The sequence below is a fragment of the Equus quagga genome, chromosome 10, assembly GCF_021613505.1.
Source record: "Equus quagga isolate Etosha38 chromosome 10, UCLA_HA_Equagga_1.0, whole genome shotgun sequence".
Lineage (NCBI taxonomy): Eukaryota > Metazoa > Chordata > Mammalia > Perissodactyla > Equidae > Equus > Equus quagga.
This window is the reverse complement of record NC_060276.1, coordinates 53,027,425-53,049,661: the sequence shown is the minus strand read 5'-3', so window position 1 is coordinate 53,049,661 and position 22,237 is coordinate 53,027,425. Positions and strand designations below refer to the sequence as shown.

Here is a 22,237-nt window from a genome sequence, read left to right as displayed (position 1 = left end):
TTCAACTGGCAATATTCTATAGGAAAAAACTGGAATGGAGGGAGTTGGTGTTTTCTCCAGTTTAGCCTTTTGCTTGTACTGTCACATAAATGATTAATGTCTTGACTGTTATTTTCATTTTGGTTTGTTGTTTTAATTGGCTATGCCAGCATCTAGCAGCTTGGTTCTCTTCAGCTCAACTAAACCCTTGATTTTGCTGACACCTTGATTTCATACTTCTAGCCTCCAGAACTGTGAGGCAATAAATTTCTGTTTATTTAAACCACCAAGTTTGTGGTAATTTTTTATGGCAGCCCTAGGAAACTAATACACTAAGTATATTTTTTAAGTGATTCCATTAACTGAGGAATGGATTTAAAAAATATGTTACATCCATACAATTGAGTATTAGTCCATAATAAAAATTAAGAATGCATTATTGATACATGCAATAACAAAAATGAATCTCAAAAACATCATGCTAAATGAAAGAAGCCAGACACAAAAATTTCCATCTGTGTGATTTCATTTATGTATGATTTTCATTATATGAAATCATACAAAAGGCAAAGCTACATAATGACAGAAATAGATCAGTAGGTACCTAGCACCAGGGGTAGTAGGAATGGATTCATTTCAAAGATGCATGAGGGGCGAATTGGAGTCATGGCTACATAACTATACAGATTTGGAAAACTCATTGAACTGTGTATTTAAAATGGTTAATTCCTACTGTATATAAATTATACCTCAATGATGGGCAAAGAATTTGAACAGACATTTCTCCATAAAAAGGTATACAAATGGCCAGCAAAGACATGGAAAGGTGATTGACATCATTAGTCATCAGGAAAATACAAATTAAAGATGAAAGGATATTTCTATACACCTATTAAAACAGTTTAACAAGACTAATATTACTAAATGTTGGTGAGGATGTACAATTGGAACTATCATTCATTGCTGATGGGAATGTAAAATGCTACAATTAATTTGGAAAATATTTTTTTCTGGTGCTAAACATGTGCTTACACTATGATCCAACAATTTAACTACTAGGAATTTTCCCCAGAGAAATGGAAATATATGTGAACACAAATCTTTTACAATAGGATTCATTGTAGCTCCATTCATAATCACTTTAAACTAGAAACAACTCAAATGTTCATCAACGCACAAATGGATAAAAAATGCTAGTAAAAGAGTTAGCCAAGTGTTAAGTTATAGAGAACACAGTCTACACAAATCCACCCTCTCTCCAGACACCGATTGTAAGTTCATAGAGCAGAGTCCAGGAAGGTTCTAAACATAGAGCTTCTTGTTCTCCTCTCCCCGTGGAATCATGGACAGCGTTACACTCCCAGCATTGATGTATGAAGATGTGTGTGTAGTATTTCCACCTAAAGAAGCTTACCTGAAACTTGGTGCCCAGAGTTTTTTTTGAGGCTAGATAACATACTCCCCAGATGGCTGAACTTTACTATCCAGTCCCTATGGATGTAGAATCAATACTGTGTGCTCCAAAGCCTCCATCATAAATCACATTGTTAGACTCTTCAGTGGCCGTGACCCTCAAGCAAACAAAGATGCTTCTATCAGAAATGCCATTCCACAGATTTAGAGATCACCTCCCAGTAGCTAAGGGCAAAGGTCACATATCTTTTTGGGTAAGGTTAATTCTTTACTACACAGATGGTATAGCCATATAATAAAATATTACTTAGCAATGAGAAGAAAAAACTACTGATATATGCAATAACATATATTTGCCTAAAGAATGTAATGCTGAACAAAAGAAGCCAAGCCCAAAAGGCATTTATATGAGACTCAAAAGACAAATCTAAACTATAATGGCAGGATGCATATCAGTGATTGCCTGAGCTAGATAGAAGTGGAGGTGGGGATTGACTGGGAATACGCACAAATAGATTTTTAAAGTTCTAGAAATGTTTACAATTTGACTTTTTGGGTGATAAGTATATGCATTTGTCAAAATTCATCAAACTGTATTCTAACAATGTGTGTAGTTTATAGTATGAAAATTATATGTAAAAAAAATTTATAAAAAAAAAACAATTCTTTTTGTGCTGTGTTTACAAACAGGATCCTTGACCCTGGAACATCAAGTGACCTCGCAACCAGAAAAACCCGTCATGATCTGGGTCCCATCAGACTCACTCCTATAAGGCAGGCCAGGCAGCAAACCATCCTAAGATGGAAATGGTACATGAGGACTCAGCATGAACAGAATAAAGATAAAAGTAAGCTGTAAAAGCAGGTGGCACAGACTAACATAGTCATCCACCACTGTTGCACCAGTCACTCTCCTTCAGTTTCTGTCTACAATCATGTATGAGTTTCCTTTATGACCATCTTACCAAAGAGGAAAAGACCAGGTTTCCTTCACAGATGGGTCAGCCTAGTTTGTGGGCACAAGTGGAAAATGAACTGCCAATGCACTACAACCCCAATCAAGGGTAGGCCTGAAAGACATTGGTGAAGAGAAATTGGCAGCACACCACTTTTGTGGAGAGTAAATGTCCCTAGTTAAGAATGACTATATATATAGTTTGTGGAGTGTATACCATTGCTCAATGGCCTTGAAGGGGAGAGAGTAGAAGAAGTTCACGAACAAGGAATTCTAGGAAAGAGGTATGTGGATGTTTCTATGGGAATTGGCACAAAGTATAATGATTTTTGTATTACACATTAACATCTGCCAGAGAGCATCCTCACAGGAAAAGGCACTAAACAACGAAGTAGGTAGAATGACTCAGCCAACTGATATAAGCCAGCCCCTGTCATTATCAATTCCAGGGCCAATACAGTGGACATATGAACAGAGTAGCCATGGTGGCAGAAAAGAGGGATAGACATGAGCATGGACTACTGCTTATCAAGACTGATCTAGTTATTGCCACTGCCAAAAGTCCCACTTGTATGCTTAAAGACTAATGATGAGCTTCCATACAGCTCTGTCAACCAGCCACTTTATGGCAAATTTCTTACATTGAACTCTACAAAGAACTGAAATTAATCTTGACTGAAATCAGCACATATTTCAGGTGTAGGTTTGTTTTTCACTCCCACAGGGTCTCAGGCAGCACCACTATTTGAGGGCTTACAGAAAGTTTTATCCACTGGCATGGGATCCCACATAGCCTTGTATGTGAAACAGAGATCCTATTCAGGAAAGGATATGAGGTAAAGGGCACACAATCATGGGATCCACTGGTCATATCATATATCGCACCACTCAGAAAATGCTGGCCTAATAGAACAACAGAATGATCTTTAGAAGGCACAGCTAGAGTGTGAGATTAAAAAGTAATACCCTTAAAATATGGGGCACCATCCTCCATGATGGAGAATACACACTGAAGCAATGACCACTGTGTAGTACTTGTCCACAATAGGTAGAACATAGGAATCTGAGAACAAAGGAATAGAAGTAAGAGTGACTCGACTAACCATTACTTCCAGTGACCTAATTGTATAATTTGTACTTCTAATCTCCACGACTCTAAGTTTTGTAGGTCAAAGGTTTAGTTCCACTAGAGTCCTCGGGAAGGGTCTATACTGTCACCCATATACATCTCTGGTGCACCGACGAGTATTCCTAACAGAAAAACTTAGCTTTGGCCAACGTCTGTCTTCCTTTGAGATGTTTTTCAACTGAGCTAGACTTCTGGCTCAGAGAAACCACAACTGCAAACTGTTCTAAACTAGCTATAACCCAGCCACAGGGGCAGCATCTGTGCAGAGGGACTTAGAGGTGACCTTAATTTGCCTCTCCTTCATTACCATAGAAAAATATACTCCCCTGCATACCTTGCTAACCACATTTGGTGCCATGTGTAAAAGAATTCAGAGGACTGTGCCTGCACCACCTGTTCCTTGAAATCTCTGCCTCTTTCCCAGAACCTTGATGACACCATGACCCCTTGCCCTTTAAAATTTCCCCGTTTCCCTTTCTTTGGGGAGAAGGTGTTTTAGAACATGAGATATCCCTTCTCCATTCCTTCGACAATGAAGGAAGTTTCTGGTCTGCTATTCCAAACCTGGTCTTGTTTTATTGGCATGAGCAACTCTGGGAAAAAGGACCCACTTGCAGGTCACTGGTCCCTTAAGGCTTGATAACAAAATTTGGCAACCACAAAGGGAATGGAATAGTAACTGGCTCTCCTCCTTATTCTTGCCTTTCAGCTCCCAACAGGTGAAACAATGGGCTGCATCAGCACATCCGAGGCTAACTCACCAATGTTGTCATAGGCTTGCAAATGGGAGGGAAGCTAGGACTGTCTTGCCCAGCATTTGACCACTGGGCTCTCTCCACTGACTCTTACTGAACCAGCACTTGTGGCCACACTTAGACTTTTGTCTTCCAACACTCTGCTGAAGTCAAGGAGGATCTCCTGTGAGTCAATATTAAGCCTACCTTCAGTCTATCATCAGAACAAGTATGTGTGAACATGCGGGACTGAGGAAAAGGAGAGGCCTTTTCCCAGGAATGGACTGAGGGAGACTCTCAGTCCCAGCTCTCCCCAGGAATGGTTTTGCAGGACCCTTAAGGGAGCCCTTCTCCCAAGGACCAGTACCAGTCCTTGAGGGACAGACTGGATGAGGAATCTTGGATGCCTGATTATCCCAGGTCACAGTTGTGGGTGCCTGACCCTTGCAGGTACCATGCCTCAGCAGGAAGTTTTGAGGTGGTGATGGAAGGAGGCAAGAACAGCTGTTCAGGATTTTTGTTTTGTTTTTGTCTTTGCACTAATCTTCTTCCAAGAGGACTGGCTGGGAATGATGGGTTTTGTATCAAAGTAATTACATCTCTTGTGACTGATTGTATTTTAAATTATATTGTGGGAATAAATATCATGTCTCACTTGGAAATGTTTCCCTTGCCTGATATTGTGAGAGCATATAAGTCCACCATTCAGGCAATGTTAATTAAGCATGGTAAAGGACACGGTAAATTGGCTGAAATTACTTCAAAAACAGCTATGAAAAGGATCCTTACTGCAAAAAGAAAAGAATCTTTGGCATGGGAAAAAATATCTTTAAGCTCCTGAGCAGGTAACAATTTGGATCCAGCATTCTTTGGACTTTTGTGACTGTCATGACTAAAATTCGAAAGATCTCCGTTTGTGTTTTTCTATACATCTGTGTGTGTGTGTCCATATGTATGTTATAAATGTGAGATATTTTTCTACTTCCATATGGTATGGGCAAAATTAAGAGCACTTTCTAATTGGCTTAAAATAAGTGCTTACATAAAATATTTCTAAATGTAATAGAAATTAACCCAAATGTCTTTCAGGTTAACATGATATGAAATAATATTTGGTAAATAAAAGCTTATTTGAGTTTGTTGTTTTGATTGAAATAGGCATGTCCTCAAAGTCATCAGCTGGATATAATGCAGACATGCAGTCTGGATTTACTAGTCAAATAAGCTAATGTTATCTCTATTACAAATTTGTCAACAGAAGAATAGGTTAGGATGATAGCTGATTTTATCTAATGTCTCATGAAGTTTTTGAACCGAATTATTGGAAAGAAGTAAACTAAATAGATGTCAGTAAGATAAAATTTTTTAGGAGAACTTTTGAACAATAATTATATGTTATGGTATATGTACTAAGAATAACTTCAAAACATTTTGATGACTTGAAACCTTAGAGTTTTGTTAAATTAAGTTAAATGATAAACATTTATAGAATATTTAGATCAATTCTAAATAAGATAAAATATTAGATGTCAATTATTAAATATAGCTTTATTTACTTTTGGCTTATTATTATAGAGAAACTAAAAGATATTTGGGTCTATTAGGAATCATGTCTTGTGTTTTATTAAAAGATTGTACTATGAAGTAGCATATTTCTAGAAATTATAAGAAAGTATTTATATATAAAAAGTATATATAAATTTTGGAAATTTATAAAAATCACAGAAAGTTAATGTAAAAGACAGTTTATAATTGCTTACTTCTTAGTTTCCTCTAAAAAATAAGGTTGTAAGTGTTAAGAGTTCTCATTAATATATGTGATTAAAGCTACTAAAATTAGTAAGGAAAACATATTTGTATTCAAGGAAAGTAAGATGTATGTCTTTAGTAAAGAAGATATAAAAAATAGGAATAATTTTCTTTGTTTTGCTAATAAAGTTAAAATTATCCTAAACTACTAGGGGAAGAAAAAGAAGGCATGGGACAAATTCTGAATGTAAAAATAAAATTCTATAAGGTTTATGAAAAAGAAACCTTTAGAAAAGAATTTTATGCATTGTCAAGCTGGCTAAGATTGAAATCAATGTAAGTAAATGAGCTTTAATATCAAAAGAATGCTGGTACAAAAACTAGAATTTGGTTTTCTTTCTCCTTAAAAGGATAATTTTCATGGACTTTTACTCTGCTTTTGATAATGAGATTATAAAAGGTTTTTCTGTCTTTTTGAATAAATCTCTTTATAATAAGGCAAATGATAGGCCAGAATATTGGTAATCCTCTATTTAGGAGTAGATATAAGGGGCACTCAGCTCCCCTGTTTCACCAAGTACTTGGAAGTTTGGCACCATTTCCAACTTGGACCTGTGAGATGCACTTTAAGTCGGTTGACTCACCTGGCTACTTAAACAGCCATTATTTCATCAGGTTTTGCTCCAAGTTATGCCACAGAGTTAGTGCTCCTCCCAGCACGTGGGCCTTGATCTCCCTCCACTGCAAAGGTAATGGACAATAGAGCATATGGTCAGATCAGATCTGCCCCTACTGGGCTCTTAGCAGAACAGTATTCATAAAAACCCAAAGATTTCACTTTCCAGTGAGATCCTCTCTGTTCAATATATCTAGGAATTAAGCACTTTTTAAAATAATACTTTTATATTTGTGTTAATTAGGGGGTTGAGTAAGAACAACTTAAGGGTTTGTCTCTAAACCATAGTTTTCCAGGATCTTGTACCTTTTTTTGGATATAATTAATTCTGAATTTCTACAATTTGATTTTACTGAACCAAAGTATCTTTCTAATATGAGTGGAGTTCTTCTAGAAAATTCTGACAGTCTCAAATCCCAATAGACAGCCACAGACTTCTTTCCTAATTATCTTCAACTACTGTACCAGAAGATTGAATATGGTATATATGTAAGAGTCTGCTCCCATTAGCCTGAGAGATTATTGAGGACAGGTAATATGATATGTTTATTTTTGTGTCCTTTGCAGCAGCTGGTACATCTTGAGAGCTCTATAAAAGTTTCTCAATTAGGAAGGAGAACTTCATTTCACCCTTCAAATACTTCCTGCGTATTCCTTTATTTCTGGGTACTTGAGCTCATTAATAAAGACCATTTGGGCACTTTTCTACTAGCCTTTCTTTAAATGAAAGGCTTTCCCTCCCCCTGGCCTCCACATCTATATCAGCAGGAGGAAAGGGGTGGATTCCAGAGCTTTGCTTATATCAACCCTTTTCCCTTCACAAACCTGAGTCTGTTTATAACTTTTTGTCTCGAGACCATCAGTGATCTCATTAGGTTTTTTATAGCTGTTCGTCAATCACAAAATGATATCCAAATCATTTTTAATACCTAGAAAAATGACAGTGGCAGGTATAGAGTAGGCACTCAAAAATATTTGTTGAGTGAATGTTGACTACATGCAATACACTACTGAACAGAATCCAAGCTTACTAATGAATAGGTTCATGAAATCAATGTAAAGAGTGCAGCACTTTTAATACTTATTTTTTCTCCACCTTCTACTTTTATCTGATATAAAAAGAGATTACAAGAAAATCTAAAGGCTTTGTGAATTTGAGAGTTAAGAGTTGATGGTGCTGAACAGTTATCAATGGAGAACACTTGTGAGTATCTTGGAAGCACAGGAGAGCAGAAAGCCAAGACTTTGGATGTTGTTTTCTTCTTTTTTATTCGGTGTGATGATAGTGGCATTAGGAAACTTTGCATCCTTTTGAAATGATACACATTAAGGAAACAACTCTGTAGGCTTCCAAGTGTTGTTGTCCCATGAAAAGCTCAACATTTTATACACATTCTATGCTTATACACTTGATCTCACCAAGGCCCATTCTGACCCCAATCAGCTCCCACCCTGCTGTCAGTCATTTTTCTATCAGATCCTCACCGTTCCCAGTCCTGATCTCCCATGCTTTTCCTACATGGCTTTCTTTATTGGTCACAACTACCTAACAACTTCTTCCCTCCTTTGCTTAGCCTATCTCACTCTTCCTTGCCTCTCCCTATCTAACACTATTTTACTCAATTGATAAGACTAAATGATGAACTGAATGGTGGACTTGAGAATAAAGGATGACTCCTGACTTTTTGGCTAGAACAAAAATGTTTGGCTGAATGGATGGTGAGGCCATTTACTAAATTGTGGAAACCAAGGAGAAGAACAGGTTAATGACGCATGATTTGGGCAAGATACTTAGGTTCTCTAAGCCTCAGTTTTTTTTACATTATGATTGTTAGAAGGATTATGAGAGATGATGCATGTAGAGCCTAGCAATACAACTGAAACAAAATAAGTCATTATGAATCTCAATCTCAACTATATTTTTGGATAATTAAATAGTAACTTTTTTTACCTTTTTGCAATTAAAGTTTTTAATTTTTAAATTTAAAGAGTAAACTTAACCTTTTGTGTGTACAGGCCTATTAATTTTAACACATGCATATACAATAGTCCTCTCTTATCTGTTAGAGATATATTCCAAGACCTTCAGTGGATGCCTGAATGATGGATAGTACCCAACTCTCTATATATTGTGTTTTTTTCTATACATATGTGCATACGATAAAGTTTAATTTATAAATTAGGCATAGTAAGAGGTTAACAACAATAACCAATAATAAAGTAGAACAATTATAACAACATACTGTAATAAAAGTTACCACAGATCTTAGCAACCTCAGCATAAGATTTATTTTTTTCTTACTAAGTTGAGAACTCTCACATTTTCACCTAGAGGAAGCACTTTACAGCTTCTCTTTGGCATATCGAAATTCACAGCATCACTACTCTTAGGCTTTGCAGCCATTATTAAGTAAAATAAGGGTTACTGGAACACAAGCACTGTGGCATTGTGACAGTTGATCTGATAACTGGGATGGCTACTGAGTGACTAATGGGCAGGTAGCATATACAGTACTGATCCCCTGGACAAAGGGATGATTCCTGTCCCAGGCGGGACAGGGTGATATGGTGTGAGATTTCAACGCACTAATAGGAAGGACATGCAATTTAAAACTTATGAATTGTTTATTTCCGTAATTTTCCATTTAATATTTTCAGACTATGATTGAACTGAAACTGTGGAAAGCAAAACCAGGATAAGGGAGGACTACTGTATTCACGTAACTATCACCACTGTTAGGATCCAAAAGATCTCCATTGGCCCAGAAACTCCCTTGTTTCGCCCCATTTGTAGTAACACTCTCCCCCCACCTCTAGCCCCTGGCAACCACTGATGTATTCTCTATCAGTATAAATTTGTCTTTTCAAAAATGTCCCAAATATTCACTTTTGCAAATCCATGTAGAAAGGAAAGCCATATGAGAAAAAAATGTGTTTATTTACAGTGGCATGTTGTCTACCATCTGTTCTCCCATTCTTATTTTTAGTAGTAGAATCTCTCACATTTTAATTGGGCACAATTTTCCCAAAGTAGAGACTACATATCCTAGATTTGCAGTTAGAGATTGTCCAGAACTAAATTTTGGCCATTGGAATGTAAACTCAAGTGTTACACTGGAGTTTTTAGTTATATCCTTTAAAAAAGAAGCAGTGTTTCCTCCATTGTACTTTTCACATTTTCCTGGCTCTTATAGTGATGAGTCAGTTACAACCTTGGTGATGAGAGCTATCCCATGGAGAAAGATGGAGCATTTGAACCTGAATCTCTGCGTCATTGTGAGACAGAGTTGTTCTATCCCCTAAACCTTCTACTAGCTTAGATTTTTACATGAGAAAGAAATAAACCAGGTTATATATACCCTTGTTGGCCCACGGACCAGTAGCAGTACAGGAATCACATGAGAGCTAGTTAGAAACATAGAATCTGATGCCTCCTCACACAGCTACTGAATTAAAATCTGCAATTTATTGCAGATCACCAGGTGACTCATATGCATATTAAGATGCACGGTAAAGTTTGAGAAGCACATGGTTAAGATATTATTTGGACTCTGTTAAAGCAGAGAAACCAATATTCTAACATTATATATATACATATACTAATAAAAAGAAAGAAAGGATATATGTGAAAGAAGGAAAGTGACTAAAGGTAAACCAACAAATACTTGGGTAAATAATAAAACAGGGGAGTTGTAAATATTTATGGTCTGTTGAAAAAAGGACTAACACAATTCTCATTTCAAACTTGAACTTCATAAAATTTGATGAGTTTGTTTCAAACATGTTGTCAATTTATGTTGAGCAGTTAAACCCAAGACAAGCTACAAATGAGATTTCCCATTTTTCTTTCTGTGAAAGACATGACATAAAAAAGGTGATCAGATGCCAGCCCTGTGGCCAAGTGGTTAAGTTCCCGCGCTCCGCTGCAACAGTCCAGGGTTTCTCGGGTTTGGATCCTGGGTGCGGACATGGCACCGCTCATCAAACCACATGGAGGCGGCGTCCAGCATGCCACAACTACAAGGACCTGCAACTAAGATATACAACTATGTGTGGGGGGGTTTGGGGAGATAAAGCAGAAAAAAAAAAAGGTGATCAAATTGTTCTTTACTAGGTCAGGAAGTTGTGTAAATTTAGTTCAGTGGTATGATTTAAGGGCAGGAGCAGTAATACTCTTGGACAAGTGGTATTGAATCAGAGGAGGTAACATTTTCAAACCACAAACATATAGCCACTTCCCATTCAGATGTATCCAAGGGTTGGGTAATGCTCTCTGATGTGGCTTAAAACTCAAATTTTAGTAGCCACAACATCATCTGGGACCTTGTCAGAAATGCTGATTATAGAGCTCCAACCCAGATCTCAGAAATTCTGGGTGTGGGATCCAGCCATATGCATTTTAACAAGCCCTACTTTTGATTCTGGTTGGTTTGTGTGTGTAAGGGGAGTTCTTAGGGGAGGATGGATGGAGTGGGAATATCTGATTCTTCAGTCAAGGAACTTCAATTTTATCTTCTCAGGAAAGAAATAGTTGAGTAGGTCCTTTGAAAATACTGTTTCAGGTCACAATAAAAATCATTTAAAATAAATTTCTATTTCAATTTTATGTATATTTCTTAAATTCTAAATAAATCTTATATCTGATGTAATAAATGACATTTTATATATATATATATATATATATATGTGTTTGTTTCACGGATCTCCTTACTTCTACATTTGCCTCTCTACATTTATTTTCTAAAAAAGCTAATCATTTGAAAACACAAATCTCCTGTTCTAACCTATCCAAAAGGTTCATATTATCTTCAGAAGAAAACACAAACTCTTACCATGATCTACAGGGCTCTACATAATCTAGCCTAAGGAACCTACTTCTTATATTGCCTTTCCCTTCCTTAGTCTACTCTTCCCACGGTCAATTCTGTTCTATTTTTTTCTCTTGAGGACATTTACACGTGCTTTTCCCTCTGCCTGGAAGGCAAAGCCATAGTAAAGATTCACAGAAAATAAACCTGAATGTTTAGCATTCCTTGTGAAAGGAGAAATAAACGACATAAATAGGAAAAATAAATCTGTCAATGATAACTCCATATACATAAAAAGTAGCTGCCTTGTTTGTTTCTACATAAATGCGTACACATGGAAGGAGACAGGAAGAGAGACGAGGAAAGAATCCCCCACGGCAAACATGCCTCCTCCTATAAAGACCATGAGAACAGTTAGATGACAAAAAAGCACCTCAACAACCCCCGCTTTTTCTGGGGAATGGCTGGCCACACAAAAACGTACACCTCTAAAATTGAACAATCCATCCTCTTTTGAAATGTCCCCACATTGCTCACTTTCCCCCTTGCAGCCAATCAAGGAATGTCAAAAGTATCTGAAGACCATTGAGAAAGTCTTCCCCACTTAAAAAATTTCCACCTTAATAGAATGCTTATAAATCAGAGATGATCCCAGTATTTTCTCTTTTTATTGTTTAAAGTGTATCCCCCTTTCTAATATCCTTGAACTTCTGCTTAAATAAAAGTAAAGGCAGATAAGTTCCCTTGCAACAACTTTATGAATAAACAGCCATTGTTAGTTTTGTCTCAGATTTAGTTTTGTGTTTGAGATGGAGTATAAATTAATAAATGAAATATACATTCAATTTGACTAAAGCTAGTACTAGAATTCTGTCAACCCTTTGTAACAGAATGGCATTGCCATTGTTCAGCTTGATTTCTCAAAAGTTCCTCAGAATGTTTTGATGTCATGGAGATAGTCACATAAAAATTGTTTATATACACAAACAAATGTTGTGTGTATGCCTGTGTACACACATGTGCATGTGTCCACATATGTATTTGAGTGTATAGTTGAGAATGTTATAAACAGATAGTTAAAATCAAACAATTGAAAATTAAACCTAATTATTTGTATAAAACTAACTTAAAAAAAGTCAATGAGTGCACCAAATTCAAAAGAGGTAAATATCCAGGTATCTTAACTCTTGCTACCTATATCAGTCCATGACTACAGAATAAGATTACACTTTTTTATGTAAAGGAAATGTCATGAGTCACCACCACCATCGTTTACTGGGGATCCCAGTTATTTTTGAAACTTTTTCAGATTATAGATTCATGATTCTCCTCCAGTCTCTCCTTTCTTGCCATTCTACTTGTTCCCTGTCAATGACTCTCAGAGTTTCGGTGCTTGGCTGAGTACATCTGTCTTGAGCTGATAATCTCTACTCTATAACCTCAATCTATTCTCAGGTATGAAGTAATACTCATCACTGGGCTATTTCTCCCAAAATGTAAAACAAGCCTACTTATTTTAATCTTCTTTTAAGTCATGAAATTTAGTTATGAGCACATATTAAGGTTTTATTTCAAACTTGCTGCAAAGGAAGAGGCCAAATCCAGCCCAATGCAAAGATTGTTATTTTGTTAGAGACCTTGATGAAAAAAAAGAGTGGAAGAACAAAATAACTGATAAAACACTGTTAGACTTTTCACGGAGAGTAAGATGGCAATTAGTCGGGTGAACAGAGAACTAACTTATCTGAAATTTTTAATATTATGTAGTTTCAGTGCTACACTGGTAAATTTTAACAACCATCTTTGAAAAAGAAGGGATGTGGCTACTGGGAAGCCCTGGTTTGTGGAGTTTGCTGATTTTGGTTATGTAAATTCTCCCACCATGGCTGATTTCAAGCTACCAACATAAAGTCACCGAATACGGAACTGAGACGAGGTGATAACAGTCAGCTCTCTGGTATCAGCTATGTCTAGCACAACAGTCTACCAATAAATTACTTAAGCATCTCATTAGGAAACTTTTTTTTTCGTGAGAGAGGTTATGAGTTACATCACACAAAAATGTTCTGTTCCAGATCTGATTTGGGGCAATATTTTCTTAACAGCTCTAATTTCCTATTATCCTGCTGAGACCATGCTATAATGTTAACAACATGGGATAATGAAATCGTTGGAAAGAAGAAGTTTTCCTCTAACAACTTAAGTCCAAAATGGTTGGGGGCCTGTGAATTAACTGACAATAATATTAGCAGAAAAAAGAAAAACTTTATTTTTATGTATGTGTGTACACACAAGAGTACTCAGTGACAATCAGCCTCAGTGACCTCTGTGGAAAGACTAAAGCTCTTTTTATTAATTTCTCCTTTTATCTATATTATTTGTTTCCTTCTACTTTCCTTGGTTTTGCAGAAGTGTTCTTTTTTTGGCTTTTGGAATTAAACATTTAATTCACTTAGTTTCAATATTGCTTAATCTTTACTTTTTTCCCCCTTTTGCAGCTGTGACAAAATAAACATAAACTTTACTGTCAACCGTTTTTAAGTATACAGTTCAGTGGCATGAAGTACCTTCACATTTATGAGCAATCATCACCACTATCCATCTCCAGACTCTTTTCATTTTGAAAACTGAAATTCCGTACCCATTAATTTCCCATTCAGCTATACTAGGTACCTCAAATAAGTCAAGTCGTACAGTATTTCTCCTTTTATCTGGCTTGCTTCACTTAGTACACTGTTCTCAAAGTTCAACCGTGTTGAAGTAGTAGGAGTAGGTAGTAGGAGTCAGAATTCTCTTCATTTTCAAGCATGAATAATCTTCCATTGTTTGTATATACTACATTTTGTTTATCAGTTCATCTCTCAATAGACACGTGGATTGGTTCTGCCTTTTGGTCATTATGAATAGTGCTGCTATGAACATGGGTGTACAAATATTTCTAAGTCCTTGCTTTCAATTCTCTTGGGTATATTCCCAGAAAGGAAATTGCTGGATCATATGGTAATTCTATTCTTAATTTTTTTGAGTAACTGCCAAACTGCTTTCCATAGCAGCTGCACATTTTACATTCCCACCAACAGTGCACAAGGTTTCCAATTTTTATTCTCTTAGCCGATAAATGAATTGAAAAAATTTTCTCCCACTCGATGGATTGCCTTTTCACTCTGTTGAGTATTTTCTTTCATGCACAGAATTTTTTTTGTTTTTTTTAATTTTGATATAGTTCAATTTACCTATTTTTTTTCCTTTTGTTGCCTGTGCTTTTGGTGTCATATCAAAGAAATCATTGCCTAACCCAATGTCATGAGGTTTTTCCCCTATGTTTCTTTCCGAGTTTCATAGTTTTAGATCCCATGTTAAATAAGTCTTTAATCCACTTTGAGCTAACAATTGTATGTAGTATAAGAAAGGGTCCAACTTCATTCTTTTGCATGTGGATATTTAGTTTTCCCATTTGTTGAAAAGACCCTCATTTCCCCTTTGAATGGTCTTGGCACCTAAGTTGAAAATACCATAAGTGACAGGGTTTATTGCTGTGCTCTATATTCTATTTCATTGTTCTATATGCCTGTCTTTATGCCAGTACCACACTGCTTTGATTATTGTAGCTTTGTAGTAAGCTTTGAAGCCAGGAAGTGTGAGATCTCTATGTTTTTCTTTTACAAGATCATTTTGGATATTTATGGTCCCTTCAGTTTCCATATGAATTTTAGGATGAATTTTTTTACTTCTGCAGAAATGTTGTTGGGATTTTGATAGGAATTGCATTGAATCTGCAGATCATATTAAGTCTTGCAATCCATGAACACAGAATGTCTTTCAATTTATTGGTGTCTTCTTTAATTTCTTCCATCAAAGTTTTATAGTTTTCAGTGCAATAGTCTTTCACCTCCTTGGTTAAATGTCTCCAAAATATTTTATTCTTTTTCATTTTATTGTAAATTTAATTGTTTTCTTAATTTCCTTTTTCTGATCGTTCACTTTTGGAGTATAGTAATGCAAATGGTTTTTGCGTGTTGATTTTGTATCCTGTAACTCTGCTGAATTTGTTTATTCTGGCAGGTTTTTTTTTTTTTATTTTGGTGAAATCTCTAGGATGGTATACATATGAGATCATCATCTGTGAACAGAAACAATTTTGCTTCTTCCTTTTTAATATGGATGACTTCTATTTCTTTTTCTTGCCTTATTTCTTTGCCTAGGATTTCTGGTACTATGTTGAATAGAAATGGTGAAAGTGGCCATTCTTGGCTTGTTTCTGATCTTAGAGGAAAAGCTTTTAGTATTTCACTGTTGATTATGATGTTAGCTGTGGGCTTTTAATATGGTCTTTTTTAATGTCAATGTAGTTTCCTAGTTTGTTAAGTGCTTTTCATCATGAAAGCATGTTGAATTTTGCCAAATCCTTTTTCTGAAGCTATTGGATGATTACACGTTTTGTTTTCCTTATTCTGCTAATGTCATGTATTACAGTTGTATTACAATTGATTGATTTCTGTATATTGAACCATCCTAGCATTCAGAAACTAGTTCCACTTGATCATGCTTTTTAATTCTTTTAATTTGCTGATGAATTCTGTTTGTTAGTATTTTGTTGAGGACTTTTACACTAATACTCATCAGGGATATTTTTCTGTAGCTTCCTTTTCTTGTACTATTATTGTCTGGCTTTGGTATATAGATAATGCTGGCTACATAGAATAAGTTTGGAAGTGTTCCATTCTCTTAAATTTTTGGAAGAGTTTGAGGAAGAGTGGTGTTAATTTTTCTTTAAATGTTTGGTAGAATTCACCAGTTATGTCATCTTTTCCTGGGTTTTCCTTTATTGGGAGATTTTTGATTACTGATTTTAATCTCCTTATAAGTTTTATATCTCTGTACCAATTTTTGATTCTTCATGATTAAGTCTAGGTAGGTTATATGTTTTTAGGAAGTTGTCCATTTCATCTAGGTTATTAAATTTATCATACATTTGATCACAGTACTCTCTTGTAAAAATTTTATATCTGTACAATTGGTAGTAATGTTCCATCTTGTATTTCTACTTTCTTGTTGTTGTTATTTGAGTTTTTCTCTCTTTGTTTCTTAGTCACTCTAGCTAAAGGTTTATCAATTTTCTTGATCTTTCCAAATAACCATGTCTTAGTTTTGTTGATTTTCTCTGTTATTCTATTATCTATTTTGTTTATCTCTGTTCTAATCTTTTTTTTTCTTAATTCTTCTAGCTTTCATAGATTTCAGTTTAGTTGAGTATTACTTTTTTTTTAAGTGAAGAAGATTGGCCCTGAGCTGACTTCTGTTGCCAATCTTCCCCTTTTTGCTTGAATAAGATTGTTGCTGAGCTAACATCTATGCCAGTCTTCGTCTACTTTTTATATATAGGATGCTGCCACAGCATGGCTTGATGAGTGATGTGCAGATCTGCATCTGGGATCCAAACCTGCAAACCCCAGGTCACCAAAGTGGAGCACGTGAACTTAACCACTACACCACTGGGCCAGCCTTCATCTTCTTGGTTCTTTTTTAAGTCTTTTCATTTTCATGTCTGTTATCAATGCTTCAATATATAACATTCTGTAATGATTTGTGACAGGTGAATACCAACAACTTTTTAAAATATCCAGTGTCAATATCTTCTTGTAAATATAGATTTTCCCTAAACAAAAACAAAACAGGCAAACAATTTCAGGAGATAGTGATACCATCAGCATGATTCATCCAAATTGCAAAAATGACAATATTTAAAATCATGCACATTATTTTGCTGCTTCATAACACTTCTTTTTTAAACTTCTACAAATTTGTCAATGTAAAAAGAGTCCTAAAAAACTTCTTGATGACATTAAATTACAAAATTCACTTTGTAAAGTAGGGAATTATTTCTCCAATTTTGCTTTTAAGTTTTTTTTTAATCTGTTAAAAATATGATAAAAAGTGTGTTGAGAGAGGTGGAGAAAAAGGAGCTTGCATTTGATGGATACAACATGTCTGAAAATACTTCCAGAATGTAAAGGAAAAACTTAAAGAGCAAGAGTATGTTGTAAATAAGAGTCTTTCAGCAAGATAAATAAATGAGCAGTTCTTGCATCAATTGGACCCACAGGACAGTGGTCTTCTTGAAGAATGCTTGTTTATATACTATTCTGTAAGATAGAGTTGGCTACCTCCAATGACTCATGTTTTACTAAAACCATAACAATCCATGTACTCTTCTAAAAGCTCATCCACTCTATCATTTAGATATCCAAACTTCAGCATGTGTTTATTCTGGAGTGTCTAGATGAAACACTATCTGCCAATCTTAAGTTTCCTTGGGAGTCTCCCAGCAGAATTATGTTAGTATTATCTTTTATTTGATTGAAATATCCTATTTTTTTCATGGCACCATCATCATTTTGTTAATTATATGAATTAGTTCTTTAAATCCTTTGAGAATCCCATTTTCATAAAAATCCATGAAGTTGATGCTACTTTGACATCTGGATGATAAATACCACCTTGATGGATACCATCTATAACATATCACCAATACCAGCTGAAAATATAAATATAGGGATACTGTTTTCTTAGAACTTATCAAAGAAAATTTCACATCTTTCTTTGAGCATAATGTCAGATTCTGCTGTCATTTCTTTAAGCTTAGATTTTGGTAAAGTCTTTTCAAAAAGAAAATCATGTGATTTAGTATACCCTTCTATCATACAAGGGTACTTCCCTTCTAAAATTAGATTAATTTTAATAGCATAATGTTTTTTTATTTAGCTTCAGTAACATTTTTTGACATTCATTTGTAACCAGCTTACAGTTGTCAATGATATTGTGTCATGTTGAGCATCTTTTTCCTAAGGAAAATCTACATAGTATCATATAAAAGTCTGTTATTATCTGAAATTTGGCAGCTCCTCCTTTGATAAGACCACAGAGATTTTCTTCTAGTCTTGTAGGGTTCTTGGTGAGAACTAAACTTTGTGGGATTCTGTCATCAATATCACATGTACAGTAGAATCTTGATTAGTCATTTTTTTGGTTATCCAACCTTCGTTAAGACACTCTGAGTTTTGTCCTTGAATTTGTGCCAGAACCTAGGCCACCAAAGTGGAGTGCACCAAACTTAACCACTAGCCTACAGGACTGCCCCTTCCCTCAGCTTTTGTTTATCTGGAAATGTCTTAATTTCTCCCTCATTTTTGAAGGATACTTTTCTGGATATAGGAGTCTTATTTAACAGGTTTTTCTTTCAACACTTTAAATATATCATCACAGTGCCTTCTTGTGTGCAAGGTTTCTGGTGAGAAATCTGCTTATATTCTTACACAGGACCCCTTGTACATGATGTTAGTTTTCTCTTGCTGCTTTGAAGATTCTCTCTTTGTCTTTGACTTTCCACAGTTTGATTATAGTGTGTCTCAGTGAGAGTCCCTTTGGGTTTATCCCACCTCAAGTTTGTTGAGCTTCTAGTATTTGTATGATCTCCAGCACCTAGTCTAAGACTTGACACACAGTAGACATACAATTAATATTTGTGAGATTAATAAATCACTTAGTGGCCTTTGTGCACAGGAAATACACAAAACCATGCCAGCTAGTATTTTTCCTTTTGGTATGGTTTCCAGGAAGCTAAAATATCACCTTTAAAGCTTAATCACAGCAATTATATCACCCTCTTAGAAATAGTATATTTGAATTCTCTCTTTTGATCCTGATGTTACGTTCCTAACTTATTGACCCACAAAACCTGTTTTGGAATGAGATGGTTAGGTGTATGCGTGTGTGTGTTTGTGCATGCATGCATGTATGTGTGCACATATGTATGGGTACAAAGACAAATCAGTATAAAAATGCAATGTGTTGAGAGATCAACAAGAATCAGAGACGTCATCCTAGTCAATCCATGACTGATGGTGGTGATGATTAAGCTAGTATCTCACCAAGATGACATTACCCTCTTTTTCATCTCTGTATCTTCTTATTTTAACCCTCTCATAGTCCTTGTGACTCATCTGTGGAGGACTGCAAAGCGATTGTGTAAAGAACTTTGTCTTTTGATTCTGTGTCATGTCTGTGGGCTGTTGATTAATGCCACTCAACACATAGAACTTATTGTCTTTTTTAGCATTCTTTTCTTGTGAAATATAAAAATTCAAACAAGTTCTAAAAAACAAAAGGATACAGCAAAATCAATATTTAGAAAGCAAGCATAAACACTACCAGGTTAAGAAGTAGAACATTAGTATTTGTTGTGTATACCACACATTGGATACTGTCTAATGATGTATTTTTGGTATTTGCTATTTGACTTTTAATGTATATGTGTGTGTGTGCATATATATATATATATATATATATATTATACTGTCTGTAGACTATGTACCAAAAACCTACAGCAAACATTATACTTAATGATAAGAAACTCAAAACATCTCCACTAAGATCAGGCACAAGGAAAGGACATATCCTCTTACTACTTTTCAACATCTTACTGGATGTCCTTGCTAATACAACAAGGCAAAAAAAGGAAATATATATATATATATAGTCTCCTCAGTTAGTAAGTTCCTTGAGAACAGAAGTCATACCTTATATTTCTTTTTACCTCTCACAATCCTAGTGCAGTGTCCTAGATATGTAGGTGTTAAATGTACTTTACATGATTAAGCATTTTATATTAACTCTGTGACTCTGAGAAGACCACTGAGGACTAATTTTAAAAAACAATAATTAGTTGAGGAAATAGAAAATTATATCACTTGTCTAAATTTGCATGTCCAAATCAGGCTATAAGGACAACTAGTATGTCATGATGTGGACTGTAAGTCCAGCCCTCTCTTGAGTTTTGGCTCTTGCCCAATGTATAAAATCAGTCTAAGACTATTTCAGTAGCCTTCTAACTAATCTTCCTGTCTTTAGTCTTGCCCTCATTCAATCAGTTCTTTATATGATGACTCAAGTGATCTGTGTAAACGGATTACACTGTGTCATGCCACTGCTCAGTAACTATTCATACAATGGTTCTCAGGGTTTGATGTGCCTCAGAACCACATGGAAAGTTTGTTACAAACCCATATTTCTTCTGTCATACAGAGATTCTGATTCAGCAGTTATGAGAGGGGATCTAGGATTTTACGTTCGTAAGAAGCACTACAGGTGACTCTGATGCAGCTGAATAAGGTACTACCAATTAAGAAACACAGCTTCAAAGACTCTTTATTCTCTATGGATTGCAATTCAGCGTCCTTAGCAAGGCACACAAAGCTCCTACTGGGTAACCTTTTTTAACATGGACTCTATTCCCTCTGTGCTGTTCTACTCCCATGTCACTCACACTATCATTTCTTGCTTGAACTGCTGCAACAGTGTGATGACTCCCAAATGCAAATTGCATTAATTGCCCTCCACTCCAATTTTTTTCCCAAGGTGGATCCAGAAAAATCTTTCAAAAGTGAAAATACGTTCATGTCATTCTCCTACTTAAATCCTTTCCATAGCCCTTCATGTCCTGAGAAATAGTTTCTCCAACTGGTTCAGGTATCACAGAATCTGGATGTCATGGTGGTCTTTCCAGAATGCCATGAAATAATTGATATATTAAATTGCACCATAGGAAATAAAACATTTTTCAAAAGAACTCTTATTCCAAGATCCATTCATGATAAAAATTCTCAATAAACTAGGGTTAGAGGGAAAATTTCTAAACTTGATAAAGACTATCTACAAAAAACCTACAGCAAACATTATACTTACTGATAAGAAACTCTAAGCATTGCCACTAAGATCAGGTACAAAAAAAGGATGTGCCCTCTTACTACTACTTTACAACATCTTGCTGGATGTCCCTGATAATGTAATAAGGCAAAGAAAGGATATATAGATTTGGAACGAAGACATAAAACTGTCTTTTTTTGCATATGACATGATTGTCAATGTACAAAATATGAAAGAATCAAGGGAAAAAAACCCTCTCAGAACCAAGAAGCTATTAAAGCAAGGTTGCAGGATAAAATGTTAATATATAAAAGCCAATCGCTTTCCTGTATATCAGCAATAAATAAGTGGAATTTAAAATAAAAAGCACAGTGCTATTTACATTAGCACCCAAAAAAATGAAATACTTAAGTATAAATCTAGCAAAATATGAACAAAATCTATATAAGGAAAACTAACAATCTCTGATGAGAGAAATCAAATAAGAACTAAGTAAATGAAGAGATATTCTATGTTCATGGACGGGAAAACTCAATTTTCTCAAGATGTCAGTTCTTCTCAACTTGATCTATATAATCAATGCAATTCCAATCAAAATCCCAGAAAATTATTTTATGCTTATAGCCAAATTGATTCTAGTCTTTATAGGGAGAAGCAAAAGACCCAGAATAGCCAAGAAAATATTGAAGGCGAAGAACAACATTGGATGACTGACACAACCTGACTTTGAGACTCACTATAAAGCTACAGTCATCAAGACAGTGTGCTATTGGTGAAAGAAAAGACAAATAGATCAATGAAACAGAATAGAGAGCCCAGAAGTAGACCCAAATAAATATAGTCAACTGATCTTTGACAAAAGAGCAAAGGCAATACAGTGGAGCAGAGATAGTCTTTTCAACAAAATGGTGATGGAACAACTGGACATTCACATGCAAAAAAAATGAATCCAGACAGACTTTATACTTTTTACAACAATTGACTTAAAATGTATCACACTCCTGGATGTAAAGTGCAAAATTTAAAACTCTTAGCATAGAACATAAGAGAAAACCTAGATGACCTTGGGTATGGTGGTAAATTTTTAGACAA

General features: G+C 35.4%; 1 long non-coding RNA gene and 1 pseudogene across 2 annotated transcripts in view; one reads left to right on the top strand and one right to left on the bottom strand.

Annotated features, from left to right (window-relative positions):
- LOC124245771 (uncharacterized) overlaps positions 1-5,644 on the top strand; it is a 49,128-nt gene extending 43,484 nt beyond the window's left edge. The window contains exons 3-4 of one of the 2 annotated variants that reach the window (XR_006890323.1): positions 2,083-2,240; positions 4,186-5,644. This is a non-coding gene — a long non-coding RNA (uncharacterized LOC124245771). The remainder of the gene's footprint in view (positions 1-2,082; positions 2,241-4,185) is intronic. The other variant, XR_006890322.1, reaches the window with a different exon arrangement.
- Positions 5,645-17,574: 11,930 nt separating this feature from the next.
- Positions 17,575-18,462, bottom strand: LOC124246196 (cytosolic 5'-nucleotidase 3A-like; annotated as a pseudogene).
- Between the last annotated feature and the right edge of the window lie 3,775 nt (positions 18,463-22,237).